We start from the raw sequence: 10,207 nt of genomic DNA on the forward strand, positions 1-10,207 counted from the left end.
AGGAAATGGCTGGCTGGCTGGACGACTGACTGAATGACTGAAGGACTGACTGAATGGCTGGCTGACTGACTGACTGACTGACTGACTGACTGACTGACTGAACGCAGGCGGAAACGACAACATAACATCACAAGAACATCACACTAACATCAATGACACGACACTGGACTGGTTGAACTGAAGAACATAAATACACAGGCTGAGTGATGAGTGATTAGAAACTGGTGAGTACACAGCTGAACATAATGAACTAATGATAAATGGGAAGAGGACTGAACATAATGCACATGGACCAAGGCTAACACAATAAAACAGGAAGTGAAACAGGCAGAAGATAAACAGTGAACATGAACGAAAAATACTGGGTCAACTACCCAGAAACCCTGACAAAATGGACCAATACGGCAATGCCATGATGATCCATTTGGCAAAATAAATCCATTTGGTATCCTTGTTGGTCTTCAGACAACAATTCTGACAACTACAGAACCAATTGGGACAGACAAAAAAACAAAAACAAACATAAAGTATGTATCAGCAGCAGAACGGACCTAAAAATAAATATTTGTTTCAGTTCTATGAAGCTTTGAGTATTTTGGATTAGTAGTACTGCTGTGTTTGTTGTATCATGTTGCTGTAATTGTTTATATGCTTTATATATTCTGAGGTAAGTGGATACATCATATTCTATAAGGATGTTATGTGCTTGTATACTTTCTGCCCAGTTTGACCCATTTAGCAGAAGTCAGCCTGTTTAAGGCTTTGATATCTCTGTATGACTTAAAGCAGTTATGACATGGTCTGATTTTCTCACCCAATAAAGGAATATTTAATATATCAGTCTACTCTTCATTCTATCAGAAACAGTTTTCACAGCTCGGACATTTTCTTTTTATAAATATATGTAAGAATTGAGCCAAATTTAGTAATGCCAACATATTGAAGGAACAATATTTGTCTCTTATATATAATACATCTACATATACACTGTCAAAGAAACTTGTCTTTGAGTGAAGATTTAAGGTGATGGGAAATATAAACAACTGCAACTTGAATCTTTACTGAAGCTCAGTATTTGACACAGAGTTCACTCACATGTGCTGTACCATTGTACCTGCACATGTGATGTGACAATAAAAGTGATTTCATTTGAGACTTCAAAGTCACTGCTGTAATAACTAATAATGATAAATATAATAACTATAATATTGGCCACATTAAATTTACATTACCAAAGTGAGATGACTTTAGTCTCATGAACTACATTAGCTAATTGTTATTTACTAGCTAATCTTAAATGACTGTTGAAATGAAGCCCAACAATCATGTTTTACAGTCCTGTTGTCTCAGCCTCAGATACTTATTAAATCACACAAAGCTCGTGTAGAAACAAACAAACAGATGAACAAAATATGTTCTCCTTCATTTCTGTCAAACAAAGCTGTATGAAACGTTTCCAGCGGTTAGTATCATGGTTGCTAGGCAACCTGGGCAGCGCGACGGAGGCTAGACCGTCCCATTTCACAAGCCTCGCACTTCCGACCTTAGCGGTCTTTGAGTACGCTGCCCTTGTGGACCGTTAAGGCTGCGTACTTTAAGGCTGCAGAACCTGAATTGGGATACAGCCTAAGGCTGTTCCAATTCTCAGCACCGCTCCTCTCTTTCCCTGAGTCCTTAGCAATTCTCCTTCCCACGATTTCATCGAGGCCAAGGAAAAGAGTTTAGGAAAAGGAGATGGGCACTAATTTTGAAATAACACCCCACGTGGTTACGTTGTGCAGCTGAGTCACGTGACCGCACAGTAACAAATCACAGCAGAGCCAGGAAAAGGGGGCGGACAAAGTGTGTGTGCAGGAGAGGAGTAGAGCAGAGAGAGCTGCTTTTTCATGAAACGGGAGTAAAGTAGTGAACTTACAGGAACATATACCACTACCAACGTTTGGCTCGATATCTGCATCGATCTGCACACCCTTGTCTCCTGGATCCTAGCTGAGATCAGCGTGAACCACGTGGGTCTCTGCTCCCTGATCTGTTTCCTGTTTGGAAAGACTTCCAGCTTCATCGCGGAGTTTCTCTCGGTTTGTGGGCTCATCTAAAGGTAAGCACCGAGCTAACTTTAATGTGGGTTCAGTTTATATTGAGTTTAGCTCTGTTGAGAATAATAGATTGCTTGGTATACATTGGAGTTAGACAGACTGTAGAGTTTGTGATTGCTTGCAACATCATAATATGGCGGTTGCTAGGGGGTAAGAATACATACAGAAAAATAGTCTTGGAATATGAACAAAAGGATGGGGTGCAGGGCAGAAGAACAGCCAACCCCCACCCTCAGGACATGAAGTCACAGGTACAAGCGTGGGGGAGGGCAATCAGCCTTTAGAATAGGACTTCATAGGATGATCTCCAGATGCATCTGTATTTTATTTTTTTCCAGGGCAAATAAAGACGTCTGATTTTGGAAGTAAAAGTAGCCTGATCGCTACCATCAAAAATCCGTGAAGTCGGCGAAGTGTGTTCACAGTTTATTGTGAACATGCTGAAAGAGTGAGAGACTGTTTGCAGAAAAACACCAACTAATCATTAGCTCAGCATGCTGGAAAAATGTTGAGAGTTTGCTCGCTTGTTCAATTATTTCCATCTGGCTTTGACTGTATATATAGTGATATATATTAGGGATGTAAGAAAATATTGAAACAACGAAATATCACGATATTTCGTGCAATGATACTGAATCGATATTCAAAATCAGTGTTATCGATTTTTTAAATGAAAAATTACATGCACTTACTGTTTTTACTTTTGTATGTTGCAATTCAAACTCCAGCCACTGGTTTGCAGTTTTTACCGCAGGGCTCTAGACTAACTTTTTGACATGGGCGCACCGGTGCGCCTAACTTTTAAAAATTTAGGCGTACCGGCACAAAAGTTAAAATTTTTCAACCGCATCGCTTAACACCGCAGTTTTACATGTGCACTTTCTTTGTGGGGAAGTCCATACAGACAATATTCATTTCTAAATTATTAACTAACAAACTTGTGCTTAAAGTGCTTTGTCAATATTGTAGAAAATGTTAAACTTAATCATCATCTCGGCCTCCTCTGACGACCTGTTTGCTGCTGCCTGCTGCTGAAAAGCAGTGGGGAGAGGGGACACTTGGGCAGTGCATTTATTGCAGCATATAATGTGTTTCCTGGATACACTGCTGCTTTTTCAGCATTCAAAGATTGATGGCACCGTGTCAGAGCTGGCTATGAATTTCAGACGGATCAGGCCTTAACTTAACACAAAAGTTATCAATAGTTCTTTTCATCTTTTCTTATTACCCGCAGCTACATCCACTTCTGTCGGGCCTAGGCTGCTCACTATGGCTGGGTATCATCACTGATTTCTATAATACATTCGATTCCGGTTCTCAAAGTCCTGATTCGATTCAATTTAGCCTCAGATAGTCAGAAATATTATAATTTTGATCATTTATCAGTACTGATACATGTGAGACTTCATCAGAATTGTGAACATCACAGCAGATGCCTTTGTGTCAAAGTAACTGAGAATAAAACAGAAAAACATGAAGGAGATTTTCCTGGTCTGGCGTTTTATAGCAGATAACCTTAAAAATATTCTGCAATATTCTGCAATTTTGCATAATTTTAAGAAGTTTAAATTTCTTCAGTATTGAACAGCAGAAACTAGGCTTTCTTGTCCGAGGTCATTTAAGTGAAAAAAGAAAAAGACAGCGGCCGACAGCGCTGTAAACAACGGTAGACTGGTGGGTAATAAGAGAATGAATAATGCAGAAAACAGATTTGAGACGCGAAACTGTTCTTGAAGTACAGAGAGAGCGAGAGCTGTGCATGAAGTGTGATTTTTATCGTGGTGGAAGCAAAACAGCAAAAGTCAGAGGGAATTCATGACGACATTGATCAAATGTAAAGCGTAGTTTGCTGCTTCTTTTGCTGCTGGCTCGGCGAATTTTGGTTGGAGAGAGACAAAACCTGCAGCTCAGAATCAGCGCAAAAAAGACGGAAACAGCGCGGACCCGACGCATCAGAATCGCTAAGCTCCGACAGCGTGTTATGGGCTCAAAATGTGGTCATAAATATTTTGTACTTGTAAATCAGTTTTGTACCGTATTTTCACGACCATAAGACGCACTGTACTAAAAGGCGCAGTCACAGTTATGTGTGCCATTACTGTATTGAACACACACATAAGGCGCACTGGGTTATAGGGCGCATACAAGTACCGTATGCTCAGGTTTACTCCCGCTTAAAAATAAAGCGGGAGTAAACCTGAGTTTGGTACTCACATTTCTATTACCGGTAATCGTCGTCATTAACAACACACAAGCGTGCATATTTAAAAATAAAGCAGGAGCAAAACTGAGTTTGGTACTCACATTTTTATTACCAGTAATCGTCATCGTCAACAACACACAAGCATACAAGCGTGCGTATTTAAAAATAAAGCAGGAGCAAAACTGAGTTTGGTACTCACATTTTTATCATCAATCAAACCCATCGAAGTCCTCATCCTCTGTGTCTGAATTGAACAGCTGCGCTAAATCTCCATCAAACATTCCAGGTTCACTTTCACTTTCTTCACTGTCAGAGTCACTTTCCGTGCCGTGCGGCTCCTCGGAAATGATGCCGGCTTTTGCGAAAGCTCGAACAACAGTGCCAGCAGACATGTTAGCCCAAGCATTTACAATCCATTCGCAAATTGTGGCGTAACTCGCCCGGCGCTGCCTTCCACTCTTGGTGAAACTGTGGTCTCCATCGGTTATCCATCGCTCCCACGCCGCTCGCAGCCTTACTTTGAACGGGCGGTTCACACCGATGTCCAGCGGTTGGAGTTCCTTTGTCAGGCCTCCCGGAATGACAGCAAGCTCACAGTTCATTTGTTTCACTAGTTTTAGTTTCACTTTACTAGCACAACAGTAAAAGAAGACTTTTCATACCCCGTTGTGCGTATCACTACCGTGCTGATCCCCTTCTTCTCCACAGTGTGACTCACCGGGATGTCGAAAGTGAGCGGCACCTCGTCCATGTTTGTGATGTGGCTGGGCTGGATGTTTTTGTCGCCGATGTGTTTGCTGCAGTAGGAGCGGAAGATGGCCAGCTTTTCATTATAATCCGCTGGAAGTTGCTGCGCTACCGTAGTCCTGGTCCGGATGGAAAAATGGCACCGTTTCATAAAACGAAAGCACCAAGACGGGCCTCCTTGGAAATGTTCAATTTTCATTTCTTCAGCTAGTGAAACTGCTTGTAGCCGAATGGTGACCGTCGAAACGCTTCTCCCGCTCGTTCTTTGCTCGATGATCCACCGCTCGAGTCTTTCCTCCAACTCGGGCCACCTCGCCTTATGTCCGCGGAAACTCAGCTGTGTTTTCTTGACCTGCTGCAGCTCGTTTTTCAGCTTCCTCCACTTGCGAACCATCGATTCATTAATCTTAAATTCTCTCGCGGCTGCTCGATTTCCATGTTCCCCCGCGTAGCTGATGGCCTTCAGTTTAAACTGTGCTTCGTAAGCGTGTCTCTTTGCCATTTTCAGGGTTGTTAAAACAACGATGTTCTGCATATAACGCACATACCTGTTCTTTTATACAGGTATGTGCGATCGTATATACCGCTACAGTCAACGCCCACACTTCACCCTTTAGCGTTCTCATGGTGTTCTCTACTACGTCCTCATTACAACACACAGGGCGCACTGCACTATAGGGCGCGCCGTACTTTTTGAAGAATATCTAAGACTTTAAAGTGCGCCTTATGGTCGTGAAAATACGGTACTTGTAAATCAGGATTTGTATGTGTAAAAAGTCCGTGTTCGGGCCGTGGGGTGAGAAAGCCGAGAAAGACAAAGCTGATTCTGATGCGTCGGGTCCGCTCTGTGTTTACGTCTTTGTGTGGAATCCGTTAATGAATTGATATCGCTTTATTCAAGCTACTCACCTCTCTCTTCCACCTGCACTTTCAACTGGACCACGGCCAATCAGAGAGGTCCCGCCCCTGACTATCTCTGATTGGTTTAGTCCACGATAGGGGCATAATGTGTGTCTGTTGTTGACCACACGGAGAGTTGCAGATATTTTTTTTTTTTGTTAACCGAAATATTTGGTCGCACCGGTGCAACCAAATATTTTTTTTTAGTCGCACCACTGAAAGATTTGGTCGCACTCTAGAGCCCTGTACCGCCTTTACTTTGACATAAAAACAAGGTCTCGCGATAACTGTAGAAGCGGCTAGTTTGCCAAAACCAACGAAGTAGAACAGTGGATGTGTAGCCAATTGTGCTAGCTAACTGATGACTGGAGAGGATACAGCCGGCCCCCGCAGCTTTCAAAGCTGATGTGTGGACTTATTTTGGATTTAGGACAAAAGAAGGCGGTAAAGACTATGACAAGAGCTATGCGGTCTGTAAAATCTGCACCGCCAGAGTCAAATATTCCGGTAACACAACAAATTTACGAACACACGTGTCTAGACACCATAGCGACATAGCATCAAATGCTAATTTTAAAACGAAACGAGGTGACCCCGCTCAACGGACAATTGAAGAAGTTAACTTTTCGAAACTACCAGCAACTTCAACTCGTGCAACAAAAATAACGCAGTCAGCACTTGTTTTTATTTGCAAAGACATGCGCCCTCTGAGTGTTGTGGAGAATAAAGGATTTCGTAATATGATTAAAACGCTGGAGCCCCGTTACACCATTCCTTCCCGACAACACATCACGGACATCACTCTGCCAAAGTTGTACCAAGAAGTCAAAGCGACAGTGCTGGACTCCCTCAGCTCGGCAGAGACAGTTGCTTTGACATGCGACGCTTGGACTTCGAGAGCCACTGAATCGTACGTAACTGTTACAGCACCTCACATAACGGACCAGTGGAACCTTCAGTCTGATGTACTACAAACCCCAGCCATGCATGACAGTCACACAGGTGAGCACATTGCAGCGTTACTAACTGACGCTGTGGCTGAATGGGGATTGAACACAAAGGACCTTGTTGTTGTTACCGATAATGCACCAAACATGGCTCTCGCAGCTAGACTTGCAGGCATGATGCACATACAATGTTTTGCACACAGTCTGAATCTCGCCTCACAGAAAGCACTGAAAATACAATCCGTGGTGCGACTTCTCGGGAGGATCCGACGTGTAACAGCCTTTTTCAGGTGCAGCACCACAGCCAGCAATCAGCTGAAGCAGAAACATTGCCTCCTTCAGCTACCAGCTCACAGATTGATCATGGACATAATTACAAGATGGAACAGCTCTTATGATATGATAGAACGATTTTTAGAACAGCAACCAGCCATCTGTGCAGCTCTGCTTTCTGCAGAAGTTAGGAAGAGTGAAAAAGAAATTTTCACATTAAGTGAGGCTGACATCACATGTGCAGAAGAAGTTGTCAGGGCACTCAAGCCTATGAAGGACGCCACCCTGGTGATGTCAGAGGAGAGCATGCCAACCCTGTCCATCATTGCTCCTCTTCATGCCAAGCTTGTGATGGGTGCACAAGAAAGTGTTGATGATACACCGACAGTAAGGGACATTAAGACTGCCATAGCAGAAGATCTGTGAAAGAGATATGTAAATGAGAGGGAGACACTATGGATGGCATCAACAGTTGATCCTCGGTTTAAGGACCTGCCCTTCCTGTCTGAAGCAGAGACCAGTGAGACCTATTCCAGACTGTTGGACACTGTGGTGACTGTGATAAAGAAGGAAAAAATGTAAGTAAATAAATATGTCTGTGAAGGTTCTCAGTCATCCAGGTCATCGTAGTCTAAGGAGCTTGGAAAGAAAAGCGTCTGGACTTCTTTAAGTTGCTTGAAGACGTTTCACCTCAAATCCGAGAAGCTTCTTCAGTTCTAAGGTCAAATGGTCGAGAGTCCCAGATTTAAACCCAGTGGGAGTATCCCCCCAAAGAGGGACAAAGGACCCCCTGGCGATCCTCTAATCACATGAGCCAAGGTGTGAAAGCGGGTGTGGGACCTAATCAGCCAGGGTTTCGGGTGAGCTCATTGTTAAACCTGGCCCCACCCTATTTTGTGAATTCCTGAGGTCAGATGGCCCAGAATGTGAGTGGGCGTTAAGGCGTCTGGGAAGGGATCTCAAAACTGGATTATAGATGGCAGACAATTGGTGTCGTAAACCACCGCCTCTGTTCAAAGAGTGACCAGACTGAACTGGACCTAATAACAGGAGTGGATAATTTTAGTAAATTATTCTGGTGAGTATCAGCTGCGCTGGGTATGTAAATCGGGCAATCCAGCTGCGGTGCTGATTGTACGCCACTCGTGCCAAAAATCCGGACAAATGTCACTTGATCAAGGAGCAAATCTGCATCAGATGAGATGAGCTGACTTTGCGTGTGCGTGTGCTGTGCACAGCGGTGTGTACTCTGTGTGTTAACAAGAAAAACGCATATAAGAAAGTGGTGCGCAAAAGCAGGGTAGTGACAGAATCGATGCGCATTATTGATATTTGAAGCATGTGTACCTGCACATTAACACACGGGTACTGTGGAATACATTTTTTTACTCACCTAAAGTGCTCGTGCTCTCGTCCACTCCTTGCAAAAAAAATTAGCAGCTGTGCGGCGTCTGTGGCATCGGTGCTCTAAAAATCAAAAGCACAGCTTTATCAGACAGTTGTCGTTTAATGTTGGCTGACGAGTCTTCAATGCGTAACACAACTGTATTTCTGGACATGCTGACGTTGTTGAAGTGCTGCACTTTTTCCGGGCACATTATTTCGGAGACTTTAATGAGGCAGTGTTTTATGAGGTCTCCATCTGAAAAAGGCTTGCCATGTTTTGCGATGAGCTGGGCGACCTCATAGCTGGCTACTGTGGCCTTTTCCTGGACAATTTGAGCACGAAAAAAATACTGTTGCTGACCCTGCAGGAGAGCTACCCTTTGCTTTAATTTCTGCTCTCACTCAGCACCAGTGTAGGAGGCATAAGCCTGATGTTTGGTTTCATAATGACGTCGTACATTATACTCTTTCATAACTGCCACAGTTTCAGTGCAGATCAAACAGACAAACGTGTGTGTGTGTGTGTGTGTGTGTATGTATCTATCTATCTATATATATATACATATTTACACACACACAGTCAGGTCCATAAATATTGGGACATCGACACAATTCTAACATTTTTGGCTCCATGCACCACCACAATGGATCCCAAATGAAACGAACAAGACGTGCTCTAGCTGCAGACTGTCAGCTTTTATTTGAGGGTATTTACATCCAAATCAGGTGAACGGTGTAGGAATTACAACAGTTTGCAAATGTGCCCTCCACTTCTTAAGGGACCAAAAGTAATGGGACAGAATAAGAACCATAAATAAAACATTCATTTTTTAATACTTGGTTGCAAATCCTTTGCAGTCAATCACAGCCTGAAGTCTGGAACACATAGACATCACCAGACGCCGGGTTTCATCCCTGGTGATGCTCTGCCAGGCCTCTACTGCAACAGTCTTCAGTAGGGATGGGTACCGGTGTCCGGTGCCATGATGGCACCGGTTCTGACATAAACGGTAGTAACCAGACCGAAAAGCAGCGCACATTTCGGTGCTTTATTTCAGTGCTTTTTTTTCCTGAGCTGTGATACACTTTTGATTCTAGCCAATCATTTTACGTTTCTGAGGATAGTAGGCGGGGCCAGGTACGTACGTTCTTTTAGAGCAGAGCTACAGATTAAAAATGCCCAAGACGAAGCGGTCAAAAGTCTGGCTGTACTTCACAGCAAAAGATGCAAACTCAGCAGCCTGCAACAAGTGCTTTAAGCTGATACTGTGATACTGTCAAAGGAGGTAACACCTCGAATCCGATGAAACACCTGGCGACGCACCCTAGCGTTTTTTTAAAAGCCGAGAAATGCGCCGTGTTTGATAGCTTGCTGCGAGACCTCACACCGAGCACATCTACTGCAGGTGTGGTGCCTGTTATCGGACCTGGAGTTAGCAACATCCCCCAAAAACTCGAAGAGTAGAGTCCTGGCCCCTAGCCCTGCCAGTGTAGCAGAAATGATGACGGATGATGATGGCAGCAGCAGCCGTTCTTCTCTGCGTGAGTAGCTTAATGTTGTTCGTGTGTAATTCACGTTGAGTAGGCTAACCACGTTATTAAATTAATGCATGTAAGGTGAACTAGCAAACATCATCATAGTTACATGCGGCTGT

General features: G+C 43.6%; 1 protein-coding gene across 1 annotated transcript in view; it reads left to right on the plus strand.

The window, feature by feature from the left end:
- Positions 1 to 1,850: 1,850 nt before the first annotated feature.
- LOC134618116 (zinc finger protein 665-like) overlaps positions 1,851 to 10,207 on the plus strand; it is a 13,946-nt gene continuing 5,589 nt past the window's right edge. The window contains exon 1 of the mRNA XM_063463401.1: positions 1,851 to 2,098. The gene's annotated coding sequence lies outside the window, so the exon portion shown is untranslated. The remainder of the gene's footprint in view (positions 2,099 to 10,207) is intronic.

Source organism: Pelmatolapia mariae, linkage group LG3_W (genome assembly GCF_036321145.2).
Source record: "Pelmatolapia mariae isolate MD_Pm_ZW linkage group LG3_W, Pm_UMD_F_2, whole genome shotgun sequence".
Lineage (NCBI taxonomy): Eukaryota > Metazoa > Chordata > Actinopteri > Cichliformes > Cichlidae > Pelmatolapia > Pelmatolapia mariae.